Source organism: Marmota monax, unplaced genomic scaffold (genome assembly GCF_021218885.2).
Source record: "Marmota monax isolate L192 unplaced genomic scaffold, Marmota_monax_Labrador192_F-V1.1 WCK01_AAM20220418_F8-fsc00022, whole genome shotgun sequence".
Taxonomy (NCBI): Eukaryota; Metazoa; Chordata; class Mammalia; order Rodentia; family Sciuridae; genus Marmota; species Marmota monax.
The window spans coordinates 14,356,209-14,376,107 of NW_026695215.1; the positions used below are offsets into that span (position 1 = coordinate 14,356,209).

Below are 19,899 nucleotides of genomic sequence, written 5' to 3' on the forward strand. Positions count from 1 at the left end.
GTACAAAATAGAGGACAGACACAGAGACTAACCTACAAAATTACAATTATCTTATATTAGACAAAGGTGCCAAAAACATGCACTGGAGAAAAGATAGCATCTTCATCAAATGGTGCTGGGAAAACTGGAAATCCATATGCAACAAAGAGAAATTAAACCCCTATCTCTCACCATGCACAAAACTCAACTCAAAGTGGGTGAAGGACCTAGGAATTAAACCAGAGACTCTGCGTCTAATAGAAGAAAAAGTAGGCCCTAATCTTTATCATGTTGGATTATGCCCCAACTTCCTTAATAAGACTCCTGTAGTGTAAGAATTAAAACCAAGAATCAATAAATGGGATGGATTCAAACTAAAAAGTTTCTTCTCAGCAGAAGAAACAGTCTGTGAGGTGAATAGAGAGCCTACATCTTGGGAGCAAATATTTACCCCTCACACATCAGATAGAGCACTAATCTCTAGGGTGTATAAAGAACTCAAAAAGCTAAGCACCAAAAACAAACAAACAAACAGACAAACAAAACCAAAATAACCCAATTAAGGTCACATCAATTTTCTCTTTTATTATATTCTAAGAATTTTACAGATTCATTTTGCATTTAAGTCCATGATCCATTTTGAGTCAGACTTTTGTTTCTTGATGCTGGGAACGGAATGCAGGGTTTTGCACATGTTAGGCAAGTGCTCTATCACTGAGTTATATCCCCAGCCCTCCATTTTGTTATGTTGCCCTGGCTGGTCTCATACTCCTGAGTACAAGCAATCCTCCTGCCTCAGCCTCCCAAGTAGCTGGGACTATAGGTGTTCTACCATGTTGAGGATTCTGAGTTAAATTTTGTGACAGATGTAAAATTTATGTCTAGATTCTATTTTTTACATGTAGATATCTAGTTTCATTTGTTGAATTTTGCTTTTTTCCATTGAATTGTCTTTGCTCATTTGTAAAAATTAGTTGGTATTTCATGTGGCTTTATTTCAGGGCGGTCTCATTCTTTTCTGTTCTTTTGCAGTCTTCTGTCATTCTGTGCTATGGCTTGAAGTTGGGTAGTGTCAGTCCTCCAGTTTTTCTTCTCTTTCAATATTATATTGATTCTTCTGAGTCTTGTCTTTTTGTGTTATTTTAGAATCAGTTTGAAATACAAAGTCACTTGCTGGATTTTTGACTGAGATTAAATTGAGTCCCCCCCCCCCCTTTTTTTTTTGGTGGTGCTGGGGATTGAACCCAGGGCCTTGTACATGTGAGGCAAGCACTCTACCAACTGAGCTATATCCCCAGCCCTTACATTGAATCTTTACATCAAATTGGGAGTTACGTTTTAAAAATATTGATTCTTCCTATCCATGAACATAGAATATCTATACATTAATTAGCCGTTTTTTAATTTTTTTGTTTATATTTTTTCTCATGTAGATGTTATACATATTTATTGGATTTATACTTAAGTATATCATTTTTTAAAAATACATTTATTTATTTATTTTTATGTGGTGCTGAGGATTGAACCCAGTGCCTCACATGTACCAGGCGAGTGCTCTACCTCTGATCCACAACTCCAGCTCCAAGTATTACATTTTTGGGTGCTAATATAAATGGTCCTATGTTTTAAATTTCAAGTTCCAGTTCTTCATTTCTGGCATATAGGAAAGCTATCGACCTTTATGTATTACCTTGTATCTTGCAACCTTACTGTCCAGTAGTTTTTTCTTCTTTGCAGAGGCTATGTTCCAAGTGGACATGGATTTGCGGGTGGGGGGCTATAGTAATTGCTTATTAGTTTTTAAGAGTTTTGTTTGTAGGACTGGGTACAAACCCAGGGCCTCATACATGCCAGGCAAGTGCTTTACCACTGAGTCACATCCCCAGTCTAGTTCTAGGAGCTCTTAAAATTGTAGCTGGTATTTTAAATTTTGATTTCCAGCTGGGCATAGTGGTGCACACCTGTAATCCCAGTGATTTGAGAGGCTGAGGCATGAGGATCACAAGTTCAAAGCCAGTCTTAGCAACAGTGAGGCACTAAGCAGCTCAGTAAGACTCTGTCTCTAAATCAAATACGAAATAAAGCTGAGGATGTGGCTCAGTGGTTGAGTGCCCATGTGTTCAATCCCCGGTAACCCCCCGCCCCCCAATTTTTTTTAAATTTCCAGTCATCCTTTGTTAGCATGTAGATGTATAGTTGGCTTTTGTATTTTGATTTTGTAGCCTGTCACCTTGTAAAACCCATTTGTTAGTTCTACTAGTTCTTTTGAAGATTTTTAGGATTTTCTTTTCTTTTATTGGTACTGAGAATTGAACTGAGGACCTTGTGCATGCTAGGCAGCTGCTCTACCTCTGAGCCACATTCCTGGCCCTTTTATTATTTATTTTGAGACAGGATTTTGCTAAATTACCCAGACTAGCTTTGAATTTACTATTCTCCTGCCTTACCTTTCCGAGTAGCTGGGATTATAGGTGTGCACCACTGCTTAATTCCTTAGGATTTTCTCTATCTACCACCATGTCATCTATAAATAAAGACAGTTTTCTTTCTTCCTTTCAAATTTGTGTTGTTTTTCTTTCTTAATTTTACTGCTTTGAGCAAAAGGTGGAATAGAAATGGTAAATGTGATATGAGCCACAGATATCACTGCCTTGTTTCTCACATTAGTTATAGACTTTTTCACAACTTCCCTTTATCAGGTGTTTTCCTTCATTCTTAGTTCCAGGTGTTTGGATCATGAATGGTTGCTGTGTTTGGTCAAATGCCTTTTCTGTACCTATTGCAATGATTATGTAGGGATATTTTTAGTTCATTAATATGGTAAATTACAGTGATTTTTACATGTCAAACCAACCTTGAATTTCTTGGCTAAATCCCACTTGATTATGAGGGAAATACCTAAATAATTGGAAAGTATTATTGAATTAAAGCCTGATTGTTGTATTTTAAATCATTTGTAATCTTAAGAGGTGTTTCTGGGGATCCCTGAACAGCAACAGAGAGCTTGCTAAACTGCAGAGTTAGATTTATTTATAGCGGAACCAGTTATTTTATTTAATTTTTTACTTTTTGGAATTCTCAGGGATTGAACCAAGGACCTTGTACATGCTAGGCAAGTACTTTATCACGGAGTTACATCTTGAGCCCTTTTTAAAACATTTTAAATTTTGAGATAGGGTCTCTCAAAGTTGCCCAGGCTGGCCTCAAACTTGCAGTTCTCCAGCCTCAGCATCCCAAGAAGCTGGGATTCATGTATGTGCCATTACACCCAGCTTGTTTCAGGTTTTATAGCATTTTTTTTAACAGACATTCACTACCTTGGAATAGGAACAAAGGAATAATTTTGTGAGAAAAGTAGTAGGAATAGAAGGAATTTAGAGTTCTACCAAAAGTGCTACTGGATGGCTCTTTCCAGGGGCCATAATAATGCATTTCTGCTGAGACAAAAATGTTAGTACTTCAATTTTCTTGATGAGAACAATATAAAGTTTAAAAGCAGTTGGATAGGTGAAGGTGTAAGGAATTGTTAGAAAAAGATTACTTCAGTCTTCACTTTGTTAAAAATTAGTTGGCTTATATATTTTGGAGTTCCATGTTTAATCAAACAAGCTGTCTTATTCTTTTTTTCTGAGTGTATGTTACAAATTTAAGCTCTGAGATACTTCGTAAGCTTCAATTTCATTTTATATTATTTTGAGAAGTAGGTATAAATGACACTTAGTTACACTCCTCCTGACAAGGAGTGTATGTAAGCAGGGGACAACGAGTGTAACTAAGGGATAAAGTGCGTGCTAGCATGAGTGAGGCTCCTGAGTTTGACCCCCAGAACTGCAAAACAAACAAATAAATAAGTGAAATAAATCTTTGGCTGACTTCTGAATATGAGGTCATATTTGGGTAAGTTTGGTTTTTCTAACTGTGTAGGCTTAGTGAAAGATTGTATTTTAATCTACATAGTGAACATTTCTGGCTTTTCCTTTTGAGTCTAGGTTTGGTTTCAGGATATTTAAAAATATCTTAATGGTCTGAAAATAGACAACTGCCCTGTTCTACAAATAGTTTTTTTTTTTAATTGACCTATTCATTCCATTAGATTGCTTTTCCTGAAGGACCTGTACATCTGCTCTTTTTTCTTGCTTGTATTTTTCCTATGTTTATTTTCAAAATGAATTATATTTAAATAATAGTGGTTAGTTATCATATTAAATAATTAAATGCTAGAATTAAATAAGAGTTAGCTTTAGAAATAAAAATCCAAGGTATTTCCTATTTAAAACAAAAAATAAAGGAGAAAAGTGTGTAAAGAGGCTGTGGTTACTACATCTTTTATTTTCCTGTTAACTACTTTTACAACATGTGTGGTTAGGTAGAATTGCATAATTCTGCTGTTTTTTGATTGCATGTTGTAGTTATGTATGTAGTTTTTTATAATGTGATATGAGCCACAATAAAAAGACTTTCCCCCCATTATTTCAATATTACACATTTTTATTCTCTATTTTAATACTTAAATTGCCTTTTTTTAAAAATAGAGTATGACATGCTGATACCTATTTTACATGTTTTTTTGAAATAACAGAGTTACTGTTTCTTATGAAAGGGTGATGAACTGGTATTTTTCTTTTGGGAGGAAATGGTATCTGCAATCTTGTTTCTGTGTGATGTCAAAATTCAGTTTCAGTGAATTAGCTTGTGACTCAGTTGGCAGAGTACAACACTGTTGAAATTAAAATGTATTTTAAAATGCAGTTTCTTATTTGCTTAGTATTTTGTAATGGAATTGATCTAGTTGTTTTATTTTCAATTCCCAGTAGAGACCATTGCCTTCCCACTTAAACCCTCTCCACATCTTTCACTTTAGCCATTATATTTACTATTAGAAACACTGTTGATACTAATTTCAAACCCATATCCCTAAGGAAAGAAGATGATTTTCCATTGCCAAAGGGTATTTGATTCTAAAATTGATCTTAAATTTTTTTCTTTGTTGAGCTTCTTTATTTAAATTTATGCTATTCATGATCAATATAAAATTGGTATGAATTGCTAAATCCAAAAGCAAAATATCCATAAACATGTCATATCACTGATTAACAATTCCATTCTACTAAAATGTTTTTATTTAATGATTTAATTCATTTATAGTATTTATTTTTAGGAGAGATTAAATTCCCCATTCTGATATTTAAACTGGTTTATCCTTCTCCTATAAATCACATAATAATTAAAATGGTAGCTAAAATATTCTTTTGTAAAGATTTATTGTCTGAAAAAATAAACATGAAAAGTATTAAAAGTTACAAAGATTTTGCTAAATCTATCCTTTTTGAGTAGTTTTGTATGTGCTCTAATGAAAAGGCATTTTATTTTGCTTTGTTCAATAAAGCAGGTTTGACATATTCAAGAGATGCTAGTTTGTAATCCCAGTGGCCCGGGAGGCTAAGGGCAGGAGGATCACAAGCTCAAGGCCAGCTTCAGCAACTTAGCAAGGCCCTAAACAATTTAGCGAGACCCTGTCTTGAAAATTAAAAATCAAAAGGTCTGGGGAGGACTGGGGCTATAGCTCAGTGGCAGAGCGCTTGCCTTGCACATATGAGGCACTGAGTTTGATCCTTAGCACCACATAAAGATAAACAAATAAAATAAAGACATGCTGTCTATTTACAACCACCAAAAAAAAAAAAAAAATGGGGTGGGGTGGGGGTAGGGCTGGGGAATATGTCTCAGTGGGAAAGGGCCCCTGAGTTAAATCCTTGGTACCAAAAAAAAAAAAAAATTGAAGTACTATAGTAGTATGGCTTCAAATTTCAGTTTTGCTACTAGGTCTACAGTTGGTATTATAGAAAATTACTTAATCTGTTTGATTTTCACACTGATAATGGGGAAAGTAATACTTAATGTGGGGTACATTTTTTCATTCAGTGCTCACAGTTAAAGCTGTATATATGTTACCATGTTGTAGGTGTTGAGTAAAATATAGCTATTTATTCATTCATTCATTTATTTATTTATTTTACAGTAGCATGCATTTTGACACATTCTACACAAGTAGAGCACAACTTCTTGTTCCTTTGGCTGTGCATGGTGCAGAGTCACTCCAGTAGTGTAATCATACATGTATATAGGATAATAATGTCTGTGTCATTCTACTGTCCTTCCCACCCCTGCAGCCCCACCCGACCCCTCATTCCCCTCAACAGCAACCAAAGTTCCTTCATTATTCTCTATACCCCCGGCCCACTAGGGAACAGCATCTGCTTATCAGAGAAAAACATTTGGCTTTGGTTTTTTGGGATTGGCTTATTTTAGTTAGCATGATACTACAAGGTGATTTTTAAAGTAAATTATATATGATAGCCAGTTTTGTAGTTAAGAACTTTTGCTTGTGGATAAAAGTATTTTAAAGTTGGAAAGTGTTTAATATACAATAATTATTTATGTATCAGTGTTCTGGTATATTCTGACAACTCAAATTGAAGTAAAATGGCATGTATTTTATTTTTTAGTAAATAAATTATTTTTAGAAAATTATGTATAGAAAAGACTGAGGAAAAATGTCACGGCCTTTTTTATAAAGTAGCTTCAGAAGGTGTGATTATGATTGACAATCACTGTATATTCTCTCCTGTATTTTGTGATATCATCCACAATAGGGTATTTTATAATTAAAATAATCATGTTTTATATTTATATTTCAAGTTTTAGTTGAAATATTCAAGGGATAATATGTATACAGGTATAGGACTCAGTGATACTTAAAAATTCAGCATTGATATCTGGAAGGAGAATATTACACTCCAGAGGTGTGCTTGGTATTCCCTCTGAAGGGTAACTACCATCTTGACTTCTAAAGGAACATTATTTTTGTCCATTTTTTTTTTTTTGCTTTATAAAGTGTAATCATACAGTGTTTATTCTTCTGTGATTGATTTCTCTTGTTCAAAACTATGAGATTCAACCATATTGTTTTATGTAGTTGTAGTTCATCTTTTCTCATTACTATGTAGTAGTCCATTGTGTGAATAAACCATAATTTTAAAATTCTAATGTTGTTTGGCATTTGGATAGTTGTAGTTTGGGGGTATTTTGTTCAGTGATAACATGGGCATGCTAGTTCATGTCCTTTGGTGAACATGTTTGCATTTCTAGTGTATACCTAGGATTGGAATTATTTAGTCTTTATCTTTATCTACAAAGTCTTTATCTTTAGTAGATATTGCAGATATTTTTTTCCATAGTGGTTTTATCAGTTTATACTCTCACCAGCAGAATATGAGGATTCCTGTTGTTCCACATCTTGCCAGTCCATGAGCCATGTTAGATGAGATTCTTCAGAGAAATAGAACAATAAGATATCCCTCCTGTTGGTAATATATACTGGGGGAGCAGAATAGGGTGGAGAGGAGAGGGGAAAGTAGAGAGGAGAGGGAGATTTATTAGAGGAATTAGCTCATGCAGTTAGGGGGGCTAAGAAGTTCTGTTATCTGCAACCTGGAGGGAGAACCAGGAAAGCTGGTGGTGTAATTCAGTCTGTTTTTTGAAGGCTGAGAACCAGAGGAGCCAGTTGTATAAATCCTAGTTCAGAGGCCTAAGAACCAGGAGGGCCAGCATCTAAGGGCAGGAGAAGATGAATGTCCTAACTGAAGCAGAAGCAAAATTTCCCTTCCTTTGCCTTCTGTTCTATTCTGTCCTTAACAGATTGGATGATGACTTGGCATTTGTGAGGGTAATCTTTATTCACTCTACAGGGTCAAATACAATCTGTTCCAGAAACACTCTCAGTGACCACCCAGAAACAGTGTCTTATCAGCTATCCGAGCATCCGTAGCCCAGTAGAGTTGACATGTAACATTAATCTTCACAAATTTTGTGTTTGCTTTTTGGTGGTTCTGGGGTTAAACCAACAAGTGCTCTATAATCCCTCTATATCTCAAGCCCTTTTTAAGATTTTATTTTGAGATGGTGTTTTGCCAAGTTGCCCAGGTTGGCCTAGAACTTGTGATCCTCCTGCCTTAGCCTCTGGAGTAACTGGGATCACAGGAATCACCATGCCTGGCTCAGAATTAAAATTATTAATTATTACCACTATATACTCATTGTGGTGAGTATATAGTGGTAATACATTGTGTGTGTGTGTGTGTGTTTTTAATGGTAGAGGGACACACAATATCTTTGTTTATTAATTATTATTATTTTTAAATTTGGTACTGAGGATCAAACCAGAGTCTCACATGTGCTAGGCAAGCACTCTGCCACTGAGCTACAGCCCCAGGCCACATTATGGTTTTAATTTGCCTTCCCTTTATGATCAATGAGTTGTGAACATTTCCTATCTTTTAAACCATAAATTATACTAAAACACTATGTAATATGCAGTTCATTATCAGATTATTTTCATCCCATGGAGCTCAATTATAAGAAGTATTTTGGAGAATGTTTCAAAGGATTTAATAATTTGATCCAAGGTTATGGCTATGGATCTTAAAAGTAGCATACATTTAATATTTAAAGTAAGACTCGTGTGTTCATGTAATACCCTATAATATGATATCTAGTGAGATATCATTAGATTATCAAGTATATTGTTGTAACTGAATGTAATTTCCTTTAGACTTCAACTACAAATGGAAGATATGTTTTCATATGAAAATCCTTCAATAAACTGAGTTGAAATTTTGGCAAAGACACATAAGTAAGTTGATAGCCAGACTCGGTTGGCTATTGTAATCAGGAACACTGGTAGACTCAGATAATATTTGGAAAGCACTATATGGATTTTTAAATTACTTTTGTAGCTTTCAAGTTATGCTTAATATCTTTTTTGTTATTGGATTTTTAAATATTTTACACACTGGTACCCTAACTCCTAATCCTCCATGTGTAGTTTCTCAGAATTCATTCCATTCTTCCTTTTGCCTGAGTCTAAACAAGGTGGAAGGCACAGACAGTACAGAAACTGCCTATACACACACAAACATATTGCCATAAATTGAATTATAGAAGAAAAGAAAGGAAAGGGAAGGACAAATTATTACCCTCATTGGTATTTTAAGATTATAATGCCAGACCAAGCCTGATGGTGCATACCTGTAATCCCAGTGACTGGGGAGGCTGAGGCAGGAGGATTGCTAAGTTCCAGGCCAGCCTCAGCAGTTTAGCAAGGTCCTATGCAAATTAGTAAGACCTGTCTCAAAATTAAAAATAAAAAGGGCTGCAGATATAGCTCAGTGGTTAAGCATCTTTGGGTTCAATTCCCCAGTACAAAAAAAAAGAAAAGAGAAGAAAAATTGTAATTCCAGGCTCATGAAATAAAGTATGGTTTACACTGAACACAGTGCCTGTCTCAAAGTGAATGAGGCAATGATAAAGTTCCACTGTCAGGTTTTTCTCTCTCTTTAGGTGTAGTTGGGAGCCTTCACTTGTCTCCCACCTACCTACCTACCTTTCTCTCTCTCTCTCTCTCTCTCTCTCTCTTCCTTCCTCCCTCCCTCCCTCTCTTTCTCTCTCTCTTTCTTTCTTTCTTTCTTTCCTCCTCTCCCTCTCCTCTCCTCCCTCCCTCCCTCCCTTCCTTCCCTCCCTCCCTTCCTTCCCTCCCTCAGGAGCACTTAACCATTGAGCCACATCCCTTGCTGATTTGCTTAGGGCCCTGCTAGGTTGCTGAGGCTGGCCTCTAATTTACTGTCTTCCTGCCTCAGCCTCTCAGTTTGTTGGGATTACAGATGTGTGCCACCACAACTGGCCCACCTTGTAATTTTGTTTGTTTAGAAAGGGATGTTTGAGATGGACAAAAGAAAGTTGCTGTTAATGAAATTTTCAGAGTGAAACTGTCTCAAGCTAATCCCATGAAGATAAATAAAAGAGTAGAAAGGCAAAATTTTGAAACCACTGGGAAATAAATTTGCATTTTAGTGACTTTTTGTTGGTACTTATTTTGAGAGAACCTAATGACTTCCATACCCATTAAAATAAAAAACAAAGTAAATTACATTTACATTAATTAGGATGTATCAATATGCCTGATGGTATATACCTATAATTCCATCTCTTGGGGAGGTTGAGGCAGGAGAATCACAAGCCCTTCCTGGGCAACTTAGTAAGATTCTGTTTCAAAATTTAAGAAAAAATAAAATTATAGGGCTGAGGATAGAGTTCAGTGGTAGAGTGTCCCTGGGTTCAATCTCTAGAAACACACACCCACAAGGAGAAAAAGAAAAGGGGAGAAAAAGATATATCAGTGAGGTAAGAAGTTGTATTGTCTATATTGGGTTACTTATGAACAAAGAGAACTAGGGAAAATATTTTAAGAGGAAGAAAATAAAACATTCCAAATATGAGGAAAGAAAACTGAGGCAGAGGAATTAGGAACTGAATAGCATCTGTCACGCTAGGTAATATTAATTGTTTTTGAAATTTTCCTTGATTTTTGATTCCATTTTTGTTGTTGTTGTTGTTGTTTTTGTGGTACTGGGGAGTGAATCCAGTGGTGCTTTACCACTGAGCCACATCCTCAGCCCTTTTTATTCTTTATTAAATAAATAAAGATCCTGAGACAGGATCTTGCTAAATTGTTTAGTGCGTCACTAAGTTCTGAGGCTGAATTTGAATTTGCAGTCCCTCAGCCTCCCTAGCCTCCTGGATTTCAGGCATGTGCCATCGCACCTGGCTGTTAAGGATCTTCAAAATAACCGTAACTATTTTGCAGGCTATAAGGAGAAAGGTGACATCTGAAATGTGTGGAACATGGACCTTAAAGGATCTAGCATAAACACATACTGCACTTAATTCATATGGAATTGGGATGGGGGAAAAATTATGTGATAAGAGAAGAGCGTGAACACTTAGATGATTTGGATAGAAAACTTTATAAAGACAAGGAACAGGTTAGCTGTGGCAAAGAGGAAAACTTCCAACATCTCCTGGCAGCCATATATAGTTGTACAGTTATGTACTCCCTCAACTCATCCTGTATTTTTGGAAAAAGAAGGAATTGTCTTTCTCTGACATTTTTCTGTTCACATTATGTAATTGGAAATTAATCACTTTAAGTTGAAACTTACCTGTTGGAATAAAATAATTTATGGAATTCACAACAACTCAAATTGTTTCACTACGTTACTCTTAGAAATTTTGGATTATAGGGCTGGGGTTGTGGCTCAGTGGTAGAGTGCTCACCTAGCATTAAAAATCAAATAAACAAAGGTATCGTGTCCAACTACAACTTAAAAAAAATCTCTCTCTCTCTCTCTCTCTCTCTCTCTCTCTCTCTCTATATATATATATATATATATATATATATATATATATTGGGTTACTTGATTAACCACAATTACATCTCCTTAGATGCATAGTATCCTCAGATTTCAGAAATTCTTTTTTGAATGAGAGAAACAAAACAACCCACCCAGGAACAAATTGTTTTTTTGGCTGGCAGAGCAACTCTTAGCATACATTAATCAAGCTAAGAACCAGAACTAATCCAAGATTTGGAGTTTTCTTAGCTCTGCTAATTATGTTTATTATTTTGCTTGTATTTTCATTTTTCCTATTCTCTCAAGTGATTAAAATTTTTTTGAAAATTTTTTTGTCTTCTTTGAAAAGATCCTATTATTTTGTTTTAGAAAGGATATGTTACAACTAATAAAGTTTTGTAATCCTGTGGTGGCTATGGAAATGTACCATTTAGCTCTCCTGCTAATAGGAGGGAGGCATAGTTGACTGACAGCCCCAGCTGTGGCCCCTTTGGGTCCACCACCTCATCCCTCCTTCCTGTTACTGTGGATTGAACCCAGGAGCATTCTACCACTGAACTATATCCCCGACTCTTTTTATTTCTTATTTTGAGACAGGATCTTGCCATGTTTCCCAAGGTGGTCTCGAACTTGTGATCTTCCTGCATCAATCCTTTGAGTAGCTAGGGTTATAGGCATATGCCAAAGCTAGCTCCACATCTTCATTCTTGCTGAGGTCACCCTGGTTGTGGCTCCTCTTAAGCCAGTGATTAAGTATGATAGGGTAATATTGTAGGCCCATGCATAAGGGACACGGGATTCCTCTAATGGGCGGAGTATTGTTTATCTATTGCTACTAAGAAATTATCTAAAACAAGCAGTTAATCTCACACAGTGGTCAGGAATCTGGGAGTGGCACTGGGAATCAAACACAGGGCCTTAGGCATGTTAGGCAAGTGCTCTACCACCAAGCTGTATCCTGAGACCTGCTAGGCTTTTAAAAACATAATTCCCACAATGGATTGATAGATATAGCAAATAAAAATACATGAGGAGCTGGGGGTATATAGCTGGATGGTAGAGGGCTTGCTTTGAGTGTAGGAGTCCCTGTGTTTGGTCTCTAGCACACACACACAAAGATAGAAAAATATTTGGAATGTACGTTTAGTAAAAACTATTCATTGTTTTTCTGAAATACAACTGGATATCCTGTATTTCTTTCTGTCTCCATCTTGTTATGTTGCCCAGGGTAACCTTGAACTCTTAGGCTCAAGCAATCTTCCTGCTTTAGCCTCCTGACTAGCTGGGACTGCAGGCCCATCCCCCCACACCCAGTAGGACTTCCTATACTTTAGTAGCCCTACTCCCATCCTCCTGGGATCACTTTGTCTTCTCTGTGCTCTTATGGCACCTTGTGCTATTCTGTTTGTGCATTTACTGCATTGCATTTATTTTTTATTTTTTAAAATTTATATATGACAGCGGAATGCATTACAATTCTTATTACACATATAGAACACAATTTTTCATATCTCTGGTTGTATACATAGTATATTCACACCAATTCGTGTCTTTATACCCGTACTTTGGATAATAATGATCATCACATTCCGCCATCATTAATTACCCCATGCCCCCTCCCTTCCCCTCCAACCCCTTTGCCCTATCTAGGTTCCTCTATTCCTCCCATGCTCCCGCTTCCTATCCCACTATGGATTAGCCTCCTTAAATCAGAGAAGGCATTCAACATTTGGTTTTTTGGGATTGGCTAACTTCACTTAGCATTATCTTCTGTAACTCCATCCATTTACCTGCAAATGCCATGAATTTATTCTCTTTTATTGCTGAGTAATATTCCATTGTGTATATATGCCACATTTTTTTTATCTATTCATTTATTGAAAGGCATCTAGGTTGACTCCACAGTTTAGGTATTGTGAATTGTGCTGCTATTATACATCGATGTGGCTGTGTCCCTGTAGTATGCTGTTTGTGCTTATTGCATATCGTAGTATATACTGCATTGCATTTTAATTCCCTAGTTAGTTATACCTTCCCACTGAAATGAAACCTCCCTATGGGAATAAACTGGGTCGTGTTTTCCTTTATTCACTATTATGTCTACAGTGCCAAGTTTCATGTTTGTCCTTTAGCAGGTACTCAGCAAATATATGTGAGTTATTCAAAGAATGAGAAAATTTTATTTTACAATTGCAAGCACTTTTACTCCTCCAGCTTTTCTTTGTCTTCCTCCTCCTCATGATGAAGCTCAGAGCAATGCTAATATGAAGAAAGGGCTAGGAGTTTGAGGTTTCAAAAACTGGCTTTTAGAACTTGACTTTTCCCTTCTAATAGGTAGAGGTAACATCTGTTTCCTACCTTGGAACCCCTCCCCCCCACCTCCCAAAAAAGGGAAGAAAGAAATTAAGCCTATTATGTTTCAAGCACTGTGCTAGCTTTAGCAGTCAGATGTTGTTCTTTATGTAGTAGTCATAGACCTCTTTTTCTTTTTGTGGTTCAAGCACTCTACCACAGAGCTCCACCTCCAGCCTGTAATAGGTCTGTGTGGTTGTTTATTTGTTTGTTTGTACTGGGGATTGAACCCAGGGGCACTTTACCACTGAGCTACATCCCCAGCCCTTTTTATTTTTTATTTTGGGTCTTACTGAGTTGCTCAGGGCCTCCCTAAATTGCTGAGGCTGGCTTTGAACTTTTGATCCTCTTACCTCCGCCTCCCACACTGCTGGGAGCCACCACGCCTGGCTGTAAAAGGTTTTAAATAGTATTAGGGACGTGGAATCAAAATAGCCCCGAGTTTAAATCTTTTTTTTTTTTAGTTGTTGATGGACCTTTATTTTTAAAATTTATTTAATTGTATGTGGTGCTGAGGATCGAATCCAGTGCCTCACACATGCTCTGCAAGCACTCTGCCACTGAGCCACAACCCCAGCCTGTGAATTTGAATCTTATTCTTACTACATACTAAAGGTGGCTGCTTGGGCAAAGTATTTAATCATATTTTAGAATGTCACTTTTCTCATCTCTAGAACAGAAATAATCATGTGGTCTCATAAGGGATATTATTAGGATTAAATGGAAAGTAATGGTTCTGCGTAGCAGTGTGTCTGTTTTGGGCACACGTGAGTACAAAGCAAATCCGTAATGAAACTTTGTGGGCCTGCCATAATGCAATTCCTTGAATGATTTTGGCTTTTTCTTACAGCCATTGACAATTTCTCCAATTATAGATTCTCAGCCAAGCACATATGCCAGGTGTCTGAAGCAGTAGTTTCTCCCTTACTGAGTTGGATTCCTGTGGCAACAACTTAGCAGTAGAGCAAAACTTAGTTGTTTATGAATCTAAAACACTCAGTTTCCTCAACAAAGATGAATAATTCAATGCTTGTAGTATCCCATTCCTGATGACAGTAGACCGCACTGAAGAATCAAAAAGGGGTATTTTTTTTTTTTTTGCCACAAACCAGTTTTCTCTGTAGTAACACTTTTGATATCTCTTTAAAATCCAAAGGAGCATAAGGCTCATGAGGCCCCACTTTCTTTTTTTTCCCCAATGTTTTTTTAGTTGTGATGGACACAGTGCCTTTTATTTTATTTATTTATTTTTATGTGGTACTGAGGATCGAACCTAGTGCTCACACATGAGACGAATGCTGTACCACTGAGCCACAACTTCAGTCCCTGGCCCCTCTTTCTAAATCTGTGATTCTAAAAATCATGTTCAAGTATGACTTTTGGCTCTTTACTTCTCAGAAGGATTCTTTCTTTCTTTTTAGCTATGTACTTCTTTTTTATTTGTTTTTATTAGTTACATATGATAATATAATGTATTTTGACATATTATATATATATATATATATATATATATATATATATATATATATATATATATGGAATATAATTTCTCCTTCTTCTGGTTGTACATGATGTGGAATTATATTGGTTGTGTAATCGTAATGCACATAGAATAGTAATGTCTGATTCATTCTGCTCTTTCTTATTCCCGTTCTTCTTCCCTTCTCTTCATTCCCTTTGTCTAATCCAAAGTACTTCTATTCTTCTCTCACCACCCCTGCGTTTTGAATTAGCATCCAAGGTTTCTTTTTATCTTGTAGGTTTTGTTGTTTTTATGGGGGGTATGGGGGGAGCTGGATATTGACCATAGGGCCTTGCACATGTAAAATACATGCTTTACCACTGACCTTCTCAGGAGGTTTCTGTCCTTAGTGGCCTCACTTGTATCAGGATGACTGGTTGTACCACACTTTACTCCATGCTTTTCTATTAATTAGAATAAGGAAAGCAAATTTCATATATGTTAAATTACTTACTACAGATCATTCAAGTAGTCAGTTGGGATTTGGATGCAGGTATCCTGACTCGATTGCAATATGTACTCCACATTCCATTTTTGTTACTGAATGAGAATTATTAAACCTGTGCCTTGGTATTCAATTGTGAGTTGTTAGTACTATGAAGTGCTATCCAGATACAAGCTAATCTCTATGGCAGAGAGTTTGTAATTGATTAGAAAGATGTGATATATACATAAAGATGTGATATATACATAAATAAAAAAGACAGTGTGTGCCAATGATTCATAAAGCCCATAATCAACTTGAGACCTGCAGAATACTTGGGATAGTTAGTTAATGTCGTTTATGTCTGGATTCTTATTCTTAGCTTAATGCTTTTGAGATTTATTCATGTTGCATTCAGGACTTCTTTTCTATTGCTAAATAGTATTCCATTGTGTGGTGTACCACAAATGTTTTATCCATTCATGGGTTGGTGAACATTTGGGATGTTTCCAGTTGAGGACATTATGAATTAATCTACTGTGGACATTTAAATCCAAATTTGTGTGTTGACGTAAGTTTTCATTTTTCTAAGGTAAATACCCAGAAGTGGAATTGCTGGGTCACATGGTAAGTGTATGTTTAACTTTGTAAGAAATTGCCAAACGTGTTTCCCAAAGTATCTGTGTAATTTGGTATTCCCACCAGCAGTGGTCTAGTTGCCCTTGCCAGTATTTGGCATGCACAAGAATTTTGTTGTTGTTGGGTTATTTAGTTTTGTTTTCATTCTAGCTATTCAGGTAAATTTGTGTGCTCTCTCAGTGTGGTTTAATTTGCACTTCTCTAATGACTGATGATATTATGAATTTTTGCACGTGCTTCTGTGCTATTAGCGTATCTTCTTTGATTAAGTAGCTATTTAAATCTTTTGTCCATTTTTTTTAAAGTCTTATTGTTTCATTCTGGATATGATTTCTTTTTTTTTTTAATATTTTATTAGTTATTCATGAATCTTTATTTATTTATTTGCTTATATGTGGTGCTGAGACTCAAACCCACTGCCTCACACATGCTAGGCAAGTGCTCTACCGCTGAGCCACAACCGCAGCCCCTGGATATGATTTCTTTATCATGTATATATTTTACAAATGTTTTCTACCACACTGGTTTGTCTGTCTGCCTCTTTCTTTTCTTTCTTTTATTAGGGATTGAACCCAGGTGCCCTTTGTCACTGAGCTACATCCACAGCCCTTTTGATTTTATTTTAAGACAGGGTCTTGCTTGCTAAATTGCCCAAGCTGGTCCTGAACTTGTGATCCTCCTGTCTCAGCCTACTGAGTCACTGGGATAATAGACATATACCATTTCACCCGATTTTTATTTTGTTGTTGTTTGTTTATGGTGCTGGGGATTGAACTAGGGCCTTGTGCATGCAAGGCAAGTACTCTACCAACTGAGCTATATATCTCCAGCCCTATTTTTATTTTTTTAAGTACAAATTTAAAAAAATCAGATGTTTTATATTTTGATATTTTGATGTGCAGCTTATCAGATAAGAAAGATAATTTGGTGGTGCTGGGATTCTGGCTCAGTGGCAGAGTACTTGCTTAGCATGCACAAAGTACTATATTTGATCCCAAGCCCTGCCCCTCCCTGCCAAAAAAAGAAAGAAAATATAGTTTGGGCTTGTGTCTCGTGTAAGAAATCTTTTCCTAAGCAAAAATACCAAAGTTTTTATCTCTGTTTTCCTCTGGAAACTTTAGTTTTAGCTCTTAAGTTTGTGATGAGTTTTTTTTTTTTTTTTGGCCATACTAGGGATGGAACCTGGGGACAAGGTCTTAATGAATTGCCAAGGCTTGCCTTGAGTTTGTGATCCTCCTTCCAGCTCTTGCCAGAGGCTGAGATTACAGGTGTGCACTGCCATGCCTGGCCAAATATGTGATAAGTTTAGAGTTAATTTTTTTATGTGGAGTGACAGAAGAGGTGAGGATTACCTTTTTTTTTTTTTTTTTTGGCATATAAATATCTAATTATCCCAGTATCATTTGAGGAAAATATTACTTTTTCCTATAGAATTGCTTTGTATTTTTGCCAGATATCAGTTGGATATAATTGAAAGTCTGATTTTAGATTCTGTTTGTTTTGTTAATCGATATGTGTATCTTTGTGCCAGTACCACACTGTCTTAATATACAACAGTTATATTATTATATATTAAGACATTCTATACTGTACCACACTGGTTACTGCAGCTCAGTGGTTTTCATTGAAGGGCATCTTTGCCACCTAGAGATGCTTGGCAATGTTTGAAATCACTTTTTTGGGGTAGGGTAATGAGGATTGAACTCAGGGGCACTCGGCCACTGAGCCACATTCCCAGCCCTATTTTATATTTTATTTAGAGTCAGGGTCTCACTGAGTTGCTTAGTGAGACCCTGTGAGTAGCTCACTTTTGCTGAGCCTGGCTTTAAACTCAGAAATCTTCCTGCCTCAACCTCCTGAGCTGCTGGAATTATAGGCAAGCAACACTGTGCTGGGCTTGAAATCATGTTTGATTTTTATAATTTGAGGGTGGGGCAGTTGTCCCTGATAGAGGTTGAAGCCAGGGATGCTGCTAAACATCCTACACAGTGCACACAGGACCATTTCCTATAACAAATATTAGCTATCCAAAATGTAAGTAGTGCTGTAGCTTTATTTACATTTGAAAATGTTGTCTTGAAATCAGGAAGTATAATTCCTCCAATTTAATTCTTTTTCAAATTTGTTTTGGCTATTCTAGGTCCTTTGAATTTTTATATAAATTCTAGAATCAGCTTATAAATTTCTACTAAAACATCTGGTAAGATTTTTAATGGGCTGGTCACAAGGTGTGTCTGTAATCACAGCTACTGGGGAGGTTGAGACAGGGTGATCACAAATTCAAGGTCATCCTGTCTCACAATGAAATTTTAAAAAACCTGCTGGAGATATAGCTCAGTGATAGAACACTTGCCTAGAATGTGCAAGAATCTAGGTTCAATCCCCAGCACTAAAGAAAAAAAAATTAATTTTGTTGATCTATAGTTAAATTTGGGAAGAATTGATATCTTGACAAAATTGAATCTTGTGGTCATGAGCATGTTTTATCCCTTAATTAATTTAAGTCTTCCATAGTTTTTTTCAGCAATGTATTGCAGTTTTTATTATATAGGTCTTACACACACTTTGTAAAATTTGTCCCTAACCATTTATTATTTTGATGCTGTTGTATATTATGTATTTTATTTTAATTTCTGGTGATTTTAGATGGTAGAATATAGAAATACAGTGGATATTTGTATATTGAACTTGTTGCCTGTGGCTTTGCTAATAAATTCACTAGTAGTAAATTTTTATAAATGCCATAGGATTTCTCACACAGCCAATATTTTCTCTGTGTATAAAGATAATTTTACTTATTCTTTTTAAATTTTATATGTTAATTCTTTTTCTTGATTCATTGTGTTGATTAAGACTTCTAGTTCATTGTTGAAGTATTGAAAGTAGACATGGTTATCTTGTTTCTGAATTTCTTTTGTACTTGTGATTGAACTCAGGGGCACTTTACCACTGAACTACATCTCCTGTCCTTTTTATTTTTTCATTTTGAGACAGGGTCTTGCTAAGTTGCTAAGAGTGGTTTCAAACTTGGAATTTTCCTGCCACAGCTGGGATTATAGGCATGTGCCACTGTACCTAGCTAAAGATTCCTGATTTTAGGGGGAAAACACAGTTTTTTAACCATAAGTATGATTTTTAGCTGTAAGTTTTCCTGTAGTTGTCTTTTAGCACATTCAGGAGATTTCTATCTGTTCCTTGCCTCCTGAGAGTTACTATTATGAATAGCTTTTGAATTGTTAAAAATACCTCATTTGTACCTATTAATGATAGTTTTGCTTTTTTAAAAAATTCTACAGATGTGGTGAATTGCATTGATCTTTAATGTTAAACCAACCTTGCATTCCACGTAGATAAGACATTTATATATATTGTCCTTTCTGTTTTTTCCCTCTCCTCCTCAGTCCTGGGAATTGAACCCAGGGTACTCTACCCAGCCCTTTGTTATTTTAATTTTTAGAGAAGATCTTGCAAAGTTGCTGAGGCTGGCCATTAATTTGTAATCATCCCACCTCAGCCTCTGAAATCATTGAATTACAAGCATGTGTTACTATGCCTGGCCTTTTTTACATGTTTGAATTCAATATGCTAAATTTTTGTTTAGCATTTTGTGATTTTTCATGTAAGATATTGTTGCAGTTTTTTAAAATAATATTGTTTTTGTTCTTTTTCTAAGAAAAAAATATTTTGACTTTAGTTGCTATCTTGTTTTATATTACCACTTTCAAAGTTAACAC

At 36.0% G+C, this 19,899-nt stretch overlaps 1 protein-coding gene across 9 annotated transcripts in view; it reads left to right on the forward strand.

Annotated features, from left to right (window-relative positions):
• The window catches only part of Tfdp2 (transcription factor Dp-2), a 163,240-nt gene that overhangs the window by 57,266 nt on the left and 86,075 nt on the right, over window positions 1–19,899 (forward strand). The window contains exon 6 of one of the 9 annotated variants that reach the window (XM_058574942.1): window positions 16,119–16,153. The exons of the other annotated variants lie outside the window; for them this stretch is intronic. The gene's annotated coding sequence lies outside the window, so the exon portion shown is untranslated. The remainder of the gene's footprint in view (window positions 1–16,118; window positions 16,154–19,899) is intronic. 9 annotated transcript variants of the gene reach the window in all.